General features: G+C 36.4%; 1 protein-coding gene across 2 annotated transcripts in view; it reads right to left on the bottom strand.

The window, feature by feature from the left end:
- LOC113521010 (uncharacterized) overlaps positions 1–16,347 on the bottom strand; it is a 397,978-nt gene that overhangs the window by 250,703 nt on the left and 130,928 nt on the right. For both annotated transcript variants that reach the window (XM_052893731.1, XM_052893732.1), the window contains exon 2: positions 1,376–1,426. The gene's annotated coding sequence lies outside the window, so the exon portion shown is untranslated. The remainder of the gene's footprint in view (positions 1–1,375; positions 1,427–16,347) is intronic.

Genomic DNA, 16,347 nt, shown 5'->3' with positions numbered 1-16,347 from the left:
ACGCACACACACACACACACACGCACACACACACACACACACACACACACACACACACACACACGCACGCACGCACGCACAGACACACACACACACACGCACGCACGCACGCACAGACATACACACACACACGTGTGTGTGTGTGTGTCTAAAAATGAACATAAGTTTTGAAAATAATACCCATTTTATATATTTATGTCTTTTTATGTATTGATTTATGTATGTATATATATACGATTAAATATGATATAATTAGTTCCGTGTAAATTTAAGATTGTCTAGTTCTTGTTTGTTTTGTACAATATTGTACACCGCTCTACCCGCTGGCATTGATGCTCCTTTCCACTTTGAGTTTGCTGGAAGACAACTCTTTTAGAGTTAAGTTCGCCTTTGTACATTTGTTTACCTCTTGTCCTATTTGTATGTATAATTAGTGTGTACATTAAAGTATAAATAAACAAATAGATTATTGTTCACCAAACGTAAGACTGTATGTCACACAAGCAGTTATGAGTATAACTCCCGTAACACAAAACCTTTTTACAGCTACCCTCATATGTTTCTTTTTTTTTCTCGAAGTTTCACATAAAAAAGTGAGGTTACATGAAACATTTGAGTGGTTACATAGCGTTTTATTTGAAAGACCCTTATTACTAAGTTTTGTCCGGGAACAAGTTCAAGTTATTTTGTAACATTTTGTTCCTTAATGAATAAAGAAAATGAATGAATGAATAAATATTTGTATGAAAGATTGTCTGCAAGAGATTGCTTTAGTGATATGATTGCATATTGTACCTTTATATATATATATATATATATATATATATATATATATATATATATATATATATATATATATATATATATATATATATATTTAATCTGTACTTAATGCTAATGTATTTAATTTGAATTAACTCTAATTGTATATATTTATGTTTCTGGTGTAATAAAGAGTTAAATAAATAACTAATAAATAAATATTTATTTGCAAGAAACATATTAAATTAATATCGACATATGTATACTAATAATAGGTACAAGTACAAATATTTCGCCATAATTAACCGTGCAAAATTTAAATACATAAAGAAAATATTGCGTGTTAATTAAATTTTAAAATCTAAAGACAACTATATACTGTAAATTTTTTTTAAAAAAAAAAGCATTTGTGATAAATTCTCAATAATTTCAGAATAACATTAGTGACAATCTAACCGATTCCTAATGTACTTTTAAAAGTTTGTGAACTTATTCAACTAAAGAATTCTCTTCGACTTCGAAAAAAATCAAATTTTTTTATACCCAGATTTTAAAATAGTAATCCGGACATATTCGTTAGTATCGTTCAATACTTCTGAGTTTTTTAACTCACCTGAGTCTATTCAGGACAAATTGTCTTCGACACTGGAGATTTTGCAATTATCTGAAAAAAAAAATTGCATAATTAAAAATAACATTCAAATTCATTATGTATAAATTATTATTATTAATTAATTAATTTTATATTAGTTAATTAGTTAATATTATTTAATTTAAAATATTAATTGTTATTAACTAATTTTAAATATTTATTATTATTTCAGCCGTTAAATGTCCATTGCTGAACATAAGCCTTCCCCGTAAAGGGAGTTTTGCCAACAGTTATCACGTTTGGCAAGCAGGTTGGCAACCGCAGTTAGGCTTACAGAGATGTTTTAAGAAGGACGCTACTGCCTATCTCTCGCCCTCTCTTAGTCGACTCTACAACACCCACGGGAAAGGAAAGGGTGACCTATTCTATGCCGGTACATGACATGACGATTTTAAATATTATTTATATAAATTATACACCAATTTCCTTTACGCATTTCCAACGTTCCCTTCCTTTTTTCCTCAATCCTTTCCACAATACCGTAGGTGGCGGAAACCACCAACAAATGCATTCCCAAAGAGGGTTGATGTCAGGCAGGTGGCCGGTCGTAAAACTAAAAACCAAATCTTTTTGTAATATGGATAAAATCATATTATGCCGACCCCAAATGATTGGAATAAGGGTAGGAAGATGATGATGATTATTTATATAAATTATATATATATATATATATATATATATATATATATATATATATATATATATATATATATATATATATATATATATATATATATATATATATATATATATATATATATATATATATATATATATATATATATATATATATATATATATATATTTAATAATTATAAACATTTCCTGTTTTTCGATATATTCTTTTATGTATGACTTGATATCCCAAACTAATTTTTAATACATATTGTTCTGTTATTCATCCCATGTAATGTAAAATTACAGAGGTTTTGGCGACTACGGAACAGGAAACGTAAAAATATATCAAATTATTGCTACTCATTCGAGCGCACGAAATATCTACGGTCGAGTTAACCAATAATTCAACTGTTTATATAGGCCAGTATTACATTTTACTACTGAATGACACAAGATTGTGTGCCCAATGGAAACGCTGAGTTCAAACGTTTTAAACCCAATTATTTCTATTTAAAAACTAATCTACTGCACTGATTCAACGCACGCGTAATACCTCTGGTATTACAGGTGTTCATAGGCTACGGTAACCACTTACCATAAGGTGGGCCGTATGCTTGTTTGCCACCTCAGTGGTATAAAAAAAAACTGATTTTAATAAAAATTCTATTAAGCTAGTCTGAAAGTATATCCTTTCAGATCAATAAAGGAACTTCCAAATCGATTTATAAATGACGGAGTTATGAGGTATATATAATAAAAATGTAACCGAATTGAACTCATTTCAAAAAAGCATAACCTATGCTTTTTTGAAATGAGTTGAAAAAAAAAACAGTGTCTTCAATTTCGTTCACGTAATTTTGCTTCGGAAAGAAGCATACATCGACTAATATGACTTCCTATCAATTAAAAAAATAATCAACAAAATCGGTCAAGAATTTACACAAAAAAGTACAAACAGATTCAATTTAAAAACTAGTAAAAACATTTGGAAATTAAATAAATTTAATTTTCTACGCATCTTAGAGTGTCAAACAAGGTAATGGCACATCTGTTGGTAAACAATAACCGGCGCCTACTGACATAAATAGCATCATGAGCATCACAGAATACACTGTGACGCCCACGTAACATTTCGCAAATTCCATTCCTGAGGACTAAGATGCTATACCTCTGTCTATAATTTCACCGCCACAACTGTACGCCTACATTTTAAACTGAAATGTAGATATTTAAGAAGAAACTGATTCATAGCAAAAACAGGAATGAGAGAAAGCTACCCGCGCAGATGTTTATTATATATATATATATATATATATATATATATATATATATATATATATATATATATATATATATATATATATATATGTGTGTGTGTGTGTACATACATGAAGGTATTAATTTTGTATGTATGTAATTACCACCACAGGAGGAGGCATTGTACAAAAGACGTTTACTTGGGCACCTCTGTCCCATTCAGGTTTCTACCATGAAGCAGTTGTGTTTGCATGGCTGTGTTATGGTACTACTCATGTCTATAGGCGACGGTTGCCACTTTCCATCAGGTGGGCCGTCAGCTTGTTTGCCATTCTATATTGTATAAAAAAAAATTTGCTTGGCTGTGTTTCGGTTTGAAGGGTGGGACATAGCAGTGAATTTACAAGGTACAGAGGAATAACACCTGAGTTCTCTGGAATGGTAACCTGTGGGAGGTATCATAGGCGAAACAGTATACTCTGTTATGCCCATGGTACTGCTTATGGTCTATAGGCGACGTTTACCACTTACCATCAGGTGGGCCATCAGCTTATTTGCCATTCTAAATTGCATTAAAAAAAGCTAAAACAAGTGAAAATTAAATGAAATTAATATTTTATTTCTCGTCACAATACTTTAGTAATTACCATTCTGATTGGAATCTTACGTACCTAGCAACTAAGCTACGAAGGATTCGCTTCACCTACTGTTACAAATATAATGAACTTTATAACTATAGCCATAGATCTCTTTTTCCAAACACGACACGTTATAATTTATAAATAAATTTACTAAGCCCCATAAATTAAACAGTTCAGAATGCATTCGACTTTACACGCAATGTTTTAGTTATTAACACCATAAGAGATTTATTTCGTTGTTAACTAACTTTCGCTGAAGGGTTAAAAGGGTCGTTTAGAGTCCATAAGTTAAAATTAACTACAGGGTAAGATTAATAAGTACTTGATAATGATCTTTTAAGATAATTCCGTCACACTTCCACCTTTGTCTAGAGACTATGTAATTTCGTTATATAACTAGTCAGACATAAACAGACGGCCAATAGGGGGAAAGGGATTGTTAGTAATGAGGATATAACAATACAGAGGATATAGACAATACAGAGGGTACAGAGGAATAACACCTGAGTCCTCAGGAATGGCAATGTATGGGGGGTATCATGGGCGTAACAGTATACTCTGTTATGTCTATAATACTGCTCATGTCTATAGGCGACGGTTACCACTTTCCATCAGGTGGGCCGTCAGCTTGTTTGCCATTCTAAGTGGTATAAAAATCGTAACCTTAAAGAAAAGAGCATATTCCTTTTTAAAAGCCCGGCAGTACACCTGCAATGCCGTTGGTGTTGTGGGTGATCATGGGCAGCGGTAGTCACTTACTATCAGGTGAGCCGCATGCTCGTTTGCCCCATGTGTGGAAAAATACCTCGACTCCCTGTCGAGGTATTTTTCCTCATTCCATAACCTGAACGTTCATGAGAGAAACATCTCTCAAATCGCGTTGTACGCGACCTTCTAAGCTCTAGGGTATGAGGGTGAAATCCCTGTCGATGGTCTATTGGCTAAACTTCAGACAAGCTACAAAGACAGCTTATGTTCAGCAGCTAACAGCTGATATGTTGATATATAAATAATTATATTCAGCTTAGAAAAATCTAGATCTAGACAATAAGTCAATAGCTTACCACAGAACCTTGGATTAAACCACACTGATTAAGTTACTAACTTGCCTTGAGAGTATAATATGCCTAACCTTACGACGTATGTTGACCGCATTGCGTGTTACTTAACTAGCAGTACAACTGTGTTTCTTTATTTATATAATTGTATAGGATAGATTTTTTTTTTCAGAAAATTTAAGATTATGGTGTACAAAAAAATACTGTCCACTAACCACCAAGACATAATCCATTCATTCATTTAAAAGTTAATAGTTAATGTCTTCTTTCCTCATAAACTTACTATGTCCATGTTTGTATATGTACGTATTTTGTATGTAAAGAGATATTTTATGTTTATGTATATATGTATATGTATTAATGTATACAGATATGTATTTATTTGTATTAATTGTATGAATTACTTATATATGTCAACATATTTATTATTTTTTAATAGAAACATCTATAATGTTTCCTTCTATTATTGTACGCATACTGTCCGCTAGTAATTAATGCACCTTTCCACTCAGGGTTTGCTGGAAGAGAACTCTTACAGAGTTAAGCTCGCCTGTTGTACATTTTTATTTTATATATATAATATGTTGTAATTTTTTGTGTACAATAGAGAACAAATAAGTGTCGCTTTTAACAGAAATTATGTTGATTGAAAACTTTAAAATGTTGCACTTCTTCATGGGCGATGGAAGCCGCTTTCCATCAGGTGGACTATCTGCTCGTTTGCCTCCCTAACAATAAACAAAGATGCGTACACTTCACAAAATGATGCGTACAATATACAAAATGTATGAAAAAAGGCGACATCATTAACTGGACTATTACATTTCACAAGCTATTTAGTCAGCCCTTAAGGTTATTGTGAATGGAGGAACAAGATGCCAACTGGGCTTCAAACGCCAACAACCCTACGGGAGGACGAGATCATTCGAGGGGAATTCATTGTCGCTAAGAATTCAGCGCTCTTTTATTCAAATGTCATATCTTTTTTGTCTTTGTGAAGAGACAAAGAGTTTTATATTCATGAACGAATTATTATGATAGTACCTATTATGTACGCGTTCATGGTGCAGTAGCGTGGAAACGAATTGGTCTAGAGGAAAGGTTTGTATAAAAGTGTTTTCAATGCATTAAAATTAAAACACTAATGTGTTAGTGAGAGGTTATGGGTCAGGATGAAGTTATATTAGTTAATTTTTAACTTTTATCATTGTTTACACATATTTTAATCAAGTGCTTAGGTACAGGTAAATAAACCTTTACATTCATCCCCTCCGTGAAAATATATAAAATATAAAGTTAGATTAGTTCCCCTTTCGTAATGAATTTGTCAGGAATCAACCGCGATGATTTCCACAGTGGACTACTTGGAGATCGGCCTGACAGAGTACTATAAATGTGGGGATTAACGTCCTGCCCAACCTTTGCGGTTCAAATGGATTAACTTCTTCCACAGGTTCCTACTCGAAGGCTTCTCAATGAAACACAATTTGACGTAGTTGAAGAACCAATACATTTTCTTTTACAGCTTATAGGATACAAGTATATTCAGTTATCTTTTTAATTGTCTTCGAGTTAGCTCCCCGTCTTCAGTCTTACACTCCTGACAGGGTGTGGTTTTCATGATAACGGTGACAGATTCGCGATGGATCTCTCCTTGGCAATAGAAGATCTTGCAATGTGACTCCAACTCTTTCTATTCACGGCCAAGTGAAAGTATTTCATAATGGACTGCTGTATAGCCATTTTAATGAGGTCAGTCTATCGTGTTGGTGATTTTCTTCGACCTTGTACTGAATCTTGGACGATTAAAGCTCTATACAGGTTACTTTTATACTAATAAAATATTTAGACAGATACTAACTAGGCGTCTAGGCTGAAAGTACGCACTTGACAAATACATATATACAGCGAGCCCTTATATTTACTTACTAGTCTATGGTTCTGTAATTAATAGATGTATATTACAGACTAGATGTTTAATTCTTCTGAAGGATAAACAGACCAAAAAACCGACAACCGATGGAGAAAAGTGCTTCTGAAGGGCAAACGCAATGTAAGATGACACCCGGCTGGATGGAGTGCCGATCTCAAATACATTGCAGGGAGTCAGTGAATGCAGGTAGCTCAAGACCGTTTCTTATAGCAGTTTATGGAGGAAGTCTACATCAGCAATGGACAGATAATGGCTCAGATAATAATTGAGACACGCTCCACACAGTTTTCATTATGAATAATAATAAAAAAATAATAAAAAGAGGGTGCATGTATGTATGTTTATGTATATTATTAAAGAACTTGGGAATTTCTATTTGAACAGTCGACAATATCTCTCTTATTTTGGAATTATTTGAATTGTTTTAAGTTTAAACTTCTTGGCGAAATGGGGCAACTAGTTCTTGCTCCTGACTGTTCCTTTCTCCTGGTGTAAAAGTTAGGGAAGGTATGCAATGTTGGTTTGGCCACAACACAAATTTATCAGTTTCAGTTACTCGCTAGGCGTACGGCAACAGTTACAAATGTAAACGGTCAAAAGTTTAACCCTTAGAGAACTCTACTAGGATGGTAAACGAGCTGCTGATAGTCCACATGATAGAAAATCATATCCATCCCTTTTATAGTTTTTTATACTACTATAGTGACGAACAAGCATACGACCCGTCTGATGGTATACGGTTTTACCGTAGCCTTCTACTCCTACAACTAGTCTGTAATACCAGGGATATCATGCGCGACTCTTAAGAAACCTTACTACACTCTTTATGAAGAACCCTTTACTGTAATCTCTAGGGAAAACCTCGTCAGGAAAATCTTTCTACAACCTAAGCGTCCTCGGGAGGAAACTCCTCTGGAACTGCACTGTGCGTGGCCATTTTGATTCTAAGACGTGAAGATAGATTATAACCAGATAGTTTTACTAACCCTACCAGGTCCACCTCCAAACTATTCATCCTTCATCACTGTGGTTAATTATTATTAAATTCCTCACGATAAGTTAATAGGCCTGCTTTCATTCTCATCTCATCCTCCCCTCATTGGTATCCCGCCAGCGTATACAAATACCACAGGCGGGGTTATCATTCCATTTTCAACCATTAATAAAAAAATTGATTTTACCAGAGGTGGAATTTGTACAAAAGTCGTCTGCTTGGTTGCCCCTGTCCCATCCGTGTTTTGGTTTGAAGGGTAGGATGTGGCAAAGAAATTACAGGGTCCAGAAGCATAATAACTTAGTCCTTAGTAATGACATCGCAAGAATGGTATTATGGGCGATAAATACGCTGTTACATCAGTGGTACTGTTCATGACTATAGGCGACAATTACCACTTTTCATCAAGTAGGCTGGCAGCTAGTCTAGCATTCCAAGTTACATAAAAAAAAACAAAAGAATTTGCCTAGCTCACCTCAGTCTCTAAACCAAAATATATATATGTTCACTATAAAAAAATGACTATACCCACACGAACTAAGTTAAGGTACACATCTCCAAAAAACCCAATCTCCTTCTATCTTTATATTTCCTCACGATTGTGTAATTTAATAATCTATTCTATAGAGGTCCAATTTAAGGGTCACGTTGACCCTTTGAGGGTAAAAATCAACGAGCCGCAGACTACGCAAACGGAGGGGTGCATGAATTTAAAAAAGCTTTGATTTTGTGAACGAACGGTCACAGATCGAAATAAAATGATCAACCATAAAAAAAATTCCATTCTCAAGCAAAAATAAGTTTCTATGTGCCGTCTAAAAGGAAAAGATTCTTAACTTGTCAGCATTTTTATTTTTATGATTATGTTACCCAATTATGTTGCCAATTCTCAACAGATTTATATAATTCATTTTAATGTAAATATAATTTATTTCCATGTTGGTTCATTAATGATTTTATAATTATTAAAGTCGCCATTTTCAACTATCATTTAAAAAGAGAATATTTATTTATTTATTCTTTATTGCACAATATAACTTTGTACAAATGGCGAGCCTAATGCCATATGGCATTAAGCTCGCCATTTGTACAAAGTTTTTAATAATTAATTATTTTTAAAAATTAAAAAATTAAATATTTTTAATTTATAATTAATATTCTCAAATATAACTGCATATCACCATCATCATCATCATCTCAACCATTATATGTCCACTGCTGAACATAGGTCTCCACTAAAAGACTGTTATTAGGTACTGTCCTGAGTCATCTGCATCTACTGAATTCCTGCAATAGATTTGAAGTCGTCGCTTCATCTAATTTGGGGTCATCTTACACTGCGTTTTTTCTTTGTTACAAATTATAGTGGGAGAAAATGCCTTGAAAAATGCACGGTGGAGGACCGAGGACTCGTACGGGGTCGACACGGCAAGTTACTTTTTGTCCCATCATTTGTCGATTCTTCGAGCTATATGACCACCCTATTGCCACTTCAGCTTATTCATCCTTAACTATATACAAGTATTTATTTGTTGACTATAAATACACCAGGCTACCGTGTGGTCCCGGTATAGAATAGACCATCCATGGCAGGCGGGTTGGCAACCATAGTTACGCTTTTAGAAATATTTTAAGAGGAACGTTGCTGCCCATCCCTTTGATATTAAGTTCCCTTAGTCGCCTCTTATGGCACCTACGGGAAAACAAGGGGTGGTTTATTCTATACCGGGACACATCATCCTTTATATATACGAGGTTTGTCCGGAAAGTACGTATAAAAGTTTTTTAAAAATTTTATTTTACAATTATTCAGGTAAATCAATTTTATCCCCTTCAAAGTACTCCCCCTGTGACATAATGCACTTGTGCCAACGCCGTTTCCACTGTGAGAAGGCTCCTTGAAAGTCCTCTGGTTGTAGGTTTCTCAGCTGCCCCGTCGTAGCTTTTTTTATCTCATTTATGTCCCCCAAATGCCGCCCCCGAAGAACCAATTTGGTTTTTGGGAACAAGAAGAAGTCACACGGGGCCAAATCCGGCGAATAGGGGGGGTGTTCGGTCACCGTAATGGAATTTTTACTCAAAAACTCACGGACAACAAGAGAGGTGTGGGCAGGGGCATTGTCGTGGTGAAGAATCCAACGCCCCTCTCGCGCCAATTCTGGACGAACTCGTGCCACACGAGCTTTGAGGCGTCTGAGCACATCGACGTAGAATTTTCCATCAACTGTCTGGCCTGGAGGGACGAATTCTTGATGGACAATCCCCCGAACATCGAAAAAAACAATCAACATTGTCTTGACATTTGAGCGGGATTTTCTTAATTTTTTTGTTCGTGGTTCCCCGGATGTCTTCCACTCTTTGCTTTGGGATTTTAATTCGACATCAAATTTGTAGAACCAAGACTCATCTCCAGTGATGACTCGGTTCAAAAAGTCACCATTCTCTTCGGCTTCCAACCAGTCCTCACAGCAAGCAACTCTTCGTGATTTTTGATCCGGGGACAAAAGCTTGGGAACGATCTTGGCGCAAATATTTTTCATTTGAAGTTCGTTTCTTAGAATTTCGTGGACCACGGTTTTGCCCAAATTAAGCTCTTCAGCCACCTGTCTGACCGTTAAACGACGGTCCCCATTAACACAAGTTCGAATTCTTTCCACGTTTTCGTCGGAATGTGAAGTGGAAGGACGTCCTGAACGTGGGTCATCTTGAACGCTTTCTCGGCCCTCTCTGAATCTTTTTAGCCACTTGTGGACGGTTGGTTCCTTCACAGCATCATCCCCATAAACTGTTCTGAGATCGGCAAAAATTTCACGGCCATTCTTGCCGAGTTTCGAGAGAAACTTGATTACGACGCGCTGCTCTTCAACGGAAGCGGGCTCCATGCCGACGGGGTTTCGTTAAGAGGTAACTTCACAGATGGCGTGACAAGCCAGTTCGCACCGCACGGCGGTCAGACCAGAACTGAAGCATTGTTAGGGACATAAGGAAGGGGTCCTGCGCTTACCTGGCCTCCCCACTCCTCTTTCTCGCATTCCAGAACACTTTTATACGAACTTTCCGGACAGACCTCGTATATATATATATATATATATATATATATATATATATATATATATATATATATATTTAAAATCTCACATATAAGATAATAAAAATATGTAACATAAAAAAAACACTTGTTCAACTAACAAGCGAATACAGGAAATAACGACCGGGTCGCACCCATCAGTGACTTGGGAAAATCGCTTGCCATCTCTCCTGCAGGTTAGTAGCGAGACAGGTAATGTGCAGTTGCAGTGAAAAATAGACAATTACTGTCTCACAGTGCACTGGGAACGGTGTCTTGTTAGTTGAAAAATAGAAAAAAATGAACTATTATAGTATCCAACTGAATTTATTCCACGTAAACACATTTGCAAACGAGACACTTTACCAGAGGGAGGCTTTGTACAAAAGTCGATTGATTGTGTACCTCTGTCACATTCGTGTTTCAACTGTGAAGTAGTTGTGTTTGCATGGCTGTGTTTCGGTTTGAAGGGTGGGATATGGCGTGAATTTACTGGGTACTGAGGAATAACACCCGAGTCCTCTGGAATGGCAACGCATGGGGGGTATCATGGGTGAAACAGTATACTCTGTTATGTCCATGGTACTGCTCGTGTCTATAGGCGACGGTTACCACTTTCCATCAGGTGGGCCGTCAGCTTGTTTGCCAATCTAAGTTGTATAAAAAAAAAACTAGGCACTAGTAATATGGATACTGATCCGGTATCTATTATTGGATTATTAATTAACCTCTCCATTTATAACAATCACTTCTCCCCCCCCCCCGTTATAAAATATTATATAAATACAATATTTTGGATGAAGAAGGACACAGGCTACATTTTTCATGCCTGTTGCATGTCTTTTGTAATATTACCATATCACCTTATTGTACCATATTTTAAGCAATAAACTTCATTTATTCATTCACTTAATTATTTATTCACTCTTTTTTTTTTTATACCACTGAGGTGGAAAACAAGCATACGACCTACCTGATGGTAAGCGGTTACCGTAGCCTATGAACGCCTGCAGTACCAGAGGTACTACGCGCGCGTTGCCGACCCTGAAGAAACCTCTTTACCCCCCTTTTGAAGAACCCCATGCTGTAGTCTCTTGGGAAAACCGCGGCAGGGAGCTCATTCCATAACCTGAGTGTTCGTGGGATAAAACATCTTATTATTATTCACCCTTTTATTCATTCATTCATTCATTCATGGACTCAATAATTCATTTATTTATTCATTTATTATTCATTTATTCCAATTAAGCACTTATATCTAATGATGTGAACAAAGTCGCGAGTAGAAGCTAATTACTAATATTTTAATTTAGAACGCGGAATCGCGTGTTTGCGTGTATATTTTGCTTCGCAACAAACAATTGTTCTGTAATGAAAACTGCTAACTTCGATCGTTACTAAATTAAATGGGGACCAACACTGAACTAACACCTATCTTTTGCAAAGAATCATGAAAATCGATCCCAAATCTATGGTGTAATCGCGTAATAGAAACGGAGGGAGTGAGTAGCGAAATCTACAAGTAGATGCCTTTTTACTAGCAACATAACCTACCCTCTAATCGACCTCAATATATATATATAACTAACTAAAACTCATTAATTCAGCTAATTTCCTATGAATTCCAGTAATTCCTCGCAGTATCCTTACCTATTTAGTATTTCCGAACCGATACGACAACATAACCTTCAAGAAAAGAGTATATTCCTTTTTAAAAGGCCGGCAGCACAGTTGCAATGCCGTAGGTGTTGTGGGTGATCATGGGCGGCGGTAGTCACTTACCGTCAGGTGAGCTGCATGCTCATTTACCCCGTGTTGTGAAAAAAATCATTCTCTGCTGGTAGCCGGCCAACGTACACTAACAATGCTGTGACAGTTAACTGCGCTAACAGATATAAACAATACACATCATCAGCTATTATGGTAACTGTCCACCGCTGAACATAAGTCTATCCATATGGGAGCTTTACCAGCAGTTGCCATAATTTACAGGCAAGTTAGAAACCGCAGTTATATTTTGGTGATTTTTTAATTATTGGTCTCGCGATTGATCACGATCTCACCTGATGAAAAGTGACGATGTGATCTAAGATGAGGCTCTCGGGCCCACGAATAGTCTGTTTATATTTTCCATAAATTGCTGCATATTATATTTGGATGGGAAAACATAAGTAGCTATCACTACTTGCTTTTGTTTTTCCAAGGAGTTACGTGCCAAGAAGAGGAACAAGAGTTCCACTCCTTGGTCGTACGCCTGATTAAGGAATACGCAGATGTTTTAAAACAAAAACGCTGTTATCCATTCCTCAACTGTTCTCTTAGTCAACTCTTACGACACCTACAGGAAAGGAAGGGGTGGCTCATTCTTTGTCAGGACCACGTGGCGAATAATTAGGTCTTCCATGGTTATTATGTAGACCAGTATTGGCAGGGAGTTTAATTCTTTGACATTAATTACATTGAAGAATAAAACATATCATCATCATCTTCCTACCCTTATCCCAATTATTATATGTGGTCGGCGTAATATGCTTTTCCTCTTCTATTCTTTTCTATTCCCAGTCATTTCCGCATTCACTCCCATTCTGGCCATATCGTCCCTCACACAATCCATCCATGTCTTTTTAAGTCTTCCTCTGCTCTTATAGCCATCTACATTCATTCTTAATACTTTTTTTTTAAATAGGCTCCTCATTCCTGCGCATCACGTGCCCATACCAGGATAAACGGTTACTTCTTAACTTTTCTATCACTGGCGCTACTTTCATACTTCGTCTGATATAATCATTCTTAATTTTGTCCATTCTTGTCACTCCGCACATCCATCTCAACATCCGCATCTCAGCTACATGCAATCGCTTTTCGTCCGTCACCTTTACTGAATAAAATATTATATATTTAAATAATATCAAATAAACAATAATAAACCAGTACATGAACAACTAGGAATACCTAAAGAAATACCAGAAAGTCTGTGTCGATTAGAAAAGTTTTAATTCGACAATATTTATAGGAGTTGGTAACCTTTATATCTTCTTCGAGGTATTAGATAATCAAAGGGTACTCCACAGGCGCCCTTTCGCAAAATAATGTTCATCTCGCTCAAGAGAATAAATATTTGAAAAGTTGCTCAAATATTTACTTTGTTGTGGGTATTATATCGGTGTTCTGAGCCACGATTGAACTTGGATTTTATTTAAACAGCCTTCTTTTCATAATAGACGACAGGAATCTTCAATATAATAATTTATTAATGTAAAAATGGGTTTGTTTGTTTATCACCTGTTATGAATTAACGACTTGACCAATTACAACGTAGTTTGGTATACAGATGTCATCATTGAATCATCATCATCAGCCTTTAACTGACCACTGCTGAACATAAGCTTCTCCCTTGAGAGATTTTGCGAGTAGTTGCCACGCTTGGCAGATAGATTGGCAAGGGCAGTAAGGGGTTGGGGCGGAAAGGGATTGTATAGGAATAAAAATTAAACTTTTATCCTGGTCAGTGAATACAACGCGGTCACAGGGTACAGTGGAATAACACCTGAGTCCTTTCAGGTGTTACTCTGTACCTTGTAAATTCATGCCCTTCAAACCGAAACACAGCCATGCAAACACAACTGCTTCACGGTAGAAACACGAATGGGACAGAGGTGACCAAGCAAACGACTTTTGTACAATTTCCCTTTGGTGCATTTAATTATTTTTATTTAAACACATGTTTTACATTTTGATAAAATGTCTGTGAGTTCAATCGATAAGTAAAAAAAATTAATGAGAAAAAAAAAACGGTTTATAACTGACGGAGTTATGAGGTAAAGAAACATAAAAAAGATAAAGCCGAATTGAGTACCTCCTTCTATCTGAAATCGGTTAAAAAAAATCGAATAAAAATATGATTTGCCATTTAAGGTAGGCACTATTAGAAATTCCAAAGACATCGAAATGAAATAAACAAAATAGGTACCTATGTGAACGCACAATAAGTGTCAATTTTCTTCACGCTATCCGTCACTCAATGTTGCCAACAATGCGAGTGAACTCGACTTTGTGTTTGCCCGATATTAGATATTTGATTTCTGCCATTCGATTTTGTATGAAGTTTCCTGTATCGATTAAATCTTTCTCGAATTCAGTGGCGTTTTTGGATTTTCAATTTCTTATTAAAATTTCTCTTTTCGTATTTTAATATAAATAATAATAATAAGACATAATAATTGAAAGCGACTTTAACCAGTGCATGTTTTTTTTTTTCGATGGGTGAAAATGGTATGGTAACCCCGCCTGCGCTAACGGGATACGCTGGCGGAGCAACAGTGAAGGGTGATAGATGAGAATGAAAACAGGCTAGTTAGCCCATCATGATGAATTCGTTAGGTTTCCAGGGAGAACCGCGAGGAGGTCGACCTGATTGGATATATTGCTAGCAATGGGATTCTCAGTCTCCATTACTAACAATCCCTTTCCCCCCAACCAGTGCATGTTGCCAGTGATGACTTATGGTACTGAAACATGGTCTTACATGATTTTCCGTATGTAAAAGCTACAAGTTACACAGCAGGCTATAGAGATGGCTATGCTTGGAGTATTTTTATACTCCAAGTATCATTGCGTGATAAAATCCGAAACAAGGAAATCCGCAAAAGAACCAAAATAACCGACATAGCCCGAAGGATAAGCAAGCTGAAGTGGCAATGGACTGGTCACATAGCTAGAAGAAAGGATCTTTAGTGGCGACCGCGTATGGGCAAACGCATTGTAGGACGACCCTCCACTAGGTGAAGTGACGACATGAAATGCGTTGTAGGGAGTCAGTGGATGCAGGTGGCTCGGGAACGTTCTTTATGGCAGCCTATGGGGGAGGCCTATGTCCAGCAGTGGACGGATAGTGGCTGAAATGATGATGATAATATATCTATATTTTCAATCATAATGGTATTTCAGTTTTACATTTTACAAGATAGAAAATACATAGTATGCCATTGGGAGTGGACAAAATCCGTACTAGGACAAACTATGTTACGGTATTCTGGCCCCCACATTCGGTACTTGGCTACACAAAGAACAGGTTTATTAAGACTGTGACGCACAGAAAAACTGACTTCAATTCTGGCAAAACCAGTTATTTTGATTTAAAAACTAAACTTTACCACAGGGAGGCTTCGTACAAAAGCGTCTTCGTTTGCTTGGATACCTCTGTCCCATTAGTGTTTCAACCGTAAAACAGTTGTTTGCATGGCTGTGTTTCGGTTTGAAAGATGGGATACGGCGTGAATTTACAGGGTACAGAGGAATAACACCTGAGTCCTCAGGGATGGCAACGGGCGTAACAGTATACTCTGTTATGTCCATGGTACTGCTC

This window comes from Galleria mellonella, unplaced genomic scaffold, assembly GCF_026898425.1.
Source record: "Galleria mellonella isolate WM207_F2 unplaced genomic scaffold, CSIRO_AGI_GalMel_v1 utg184, whole genome shotgun sequence".
In the NCBI taxonomy this organism is placed as follows: domain Eukaryota; kingdom Metazoa; phylum Arthropoda; class Insecta; order Lepidoptera; family Pyralidae; genus Galleria; species Galleria mellonella.
This window is presented reverse-complemented; position numbering and strand designations above follow the sequence as displayed.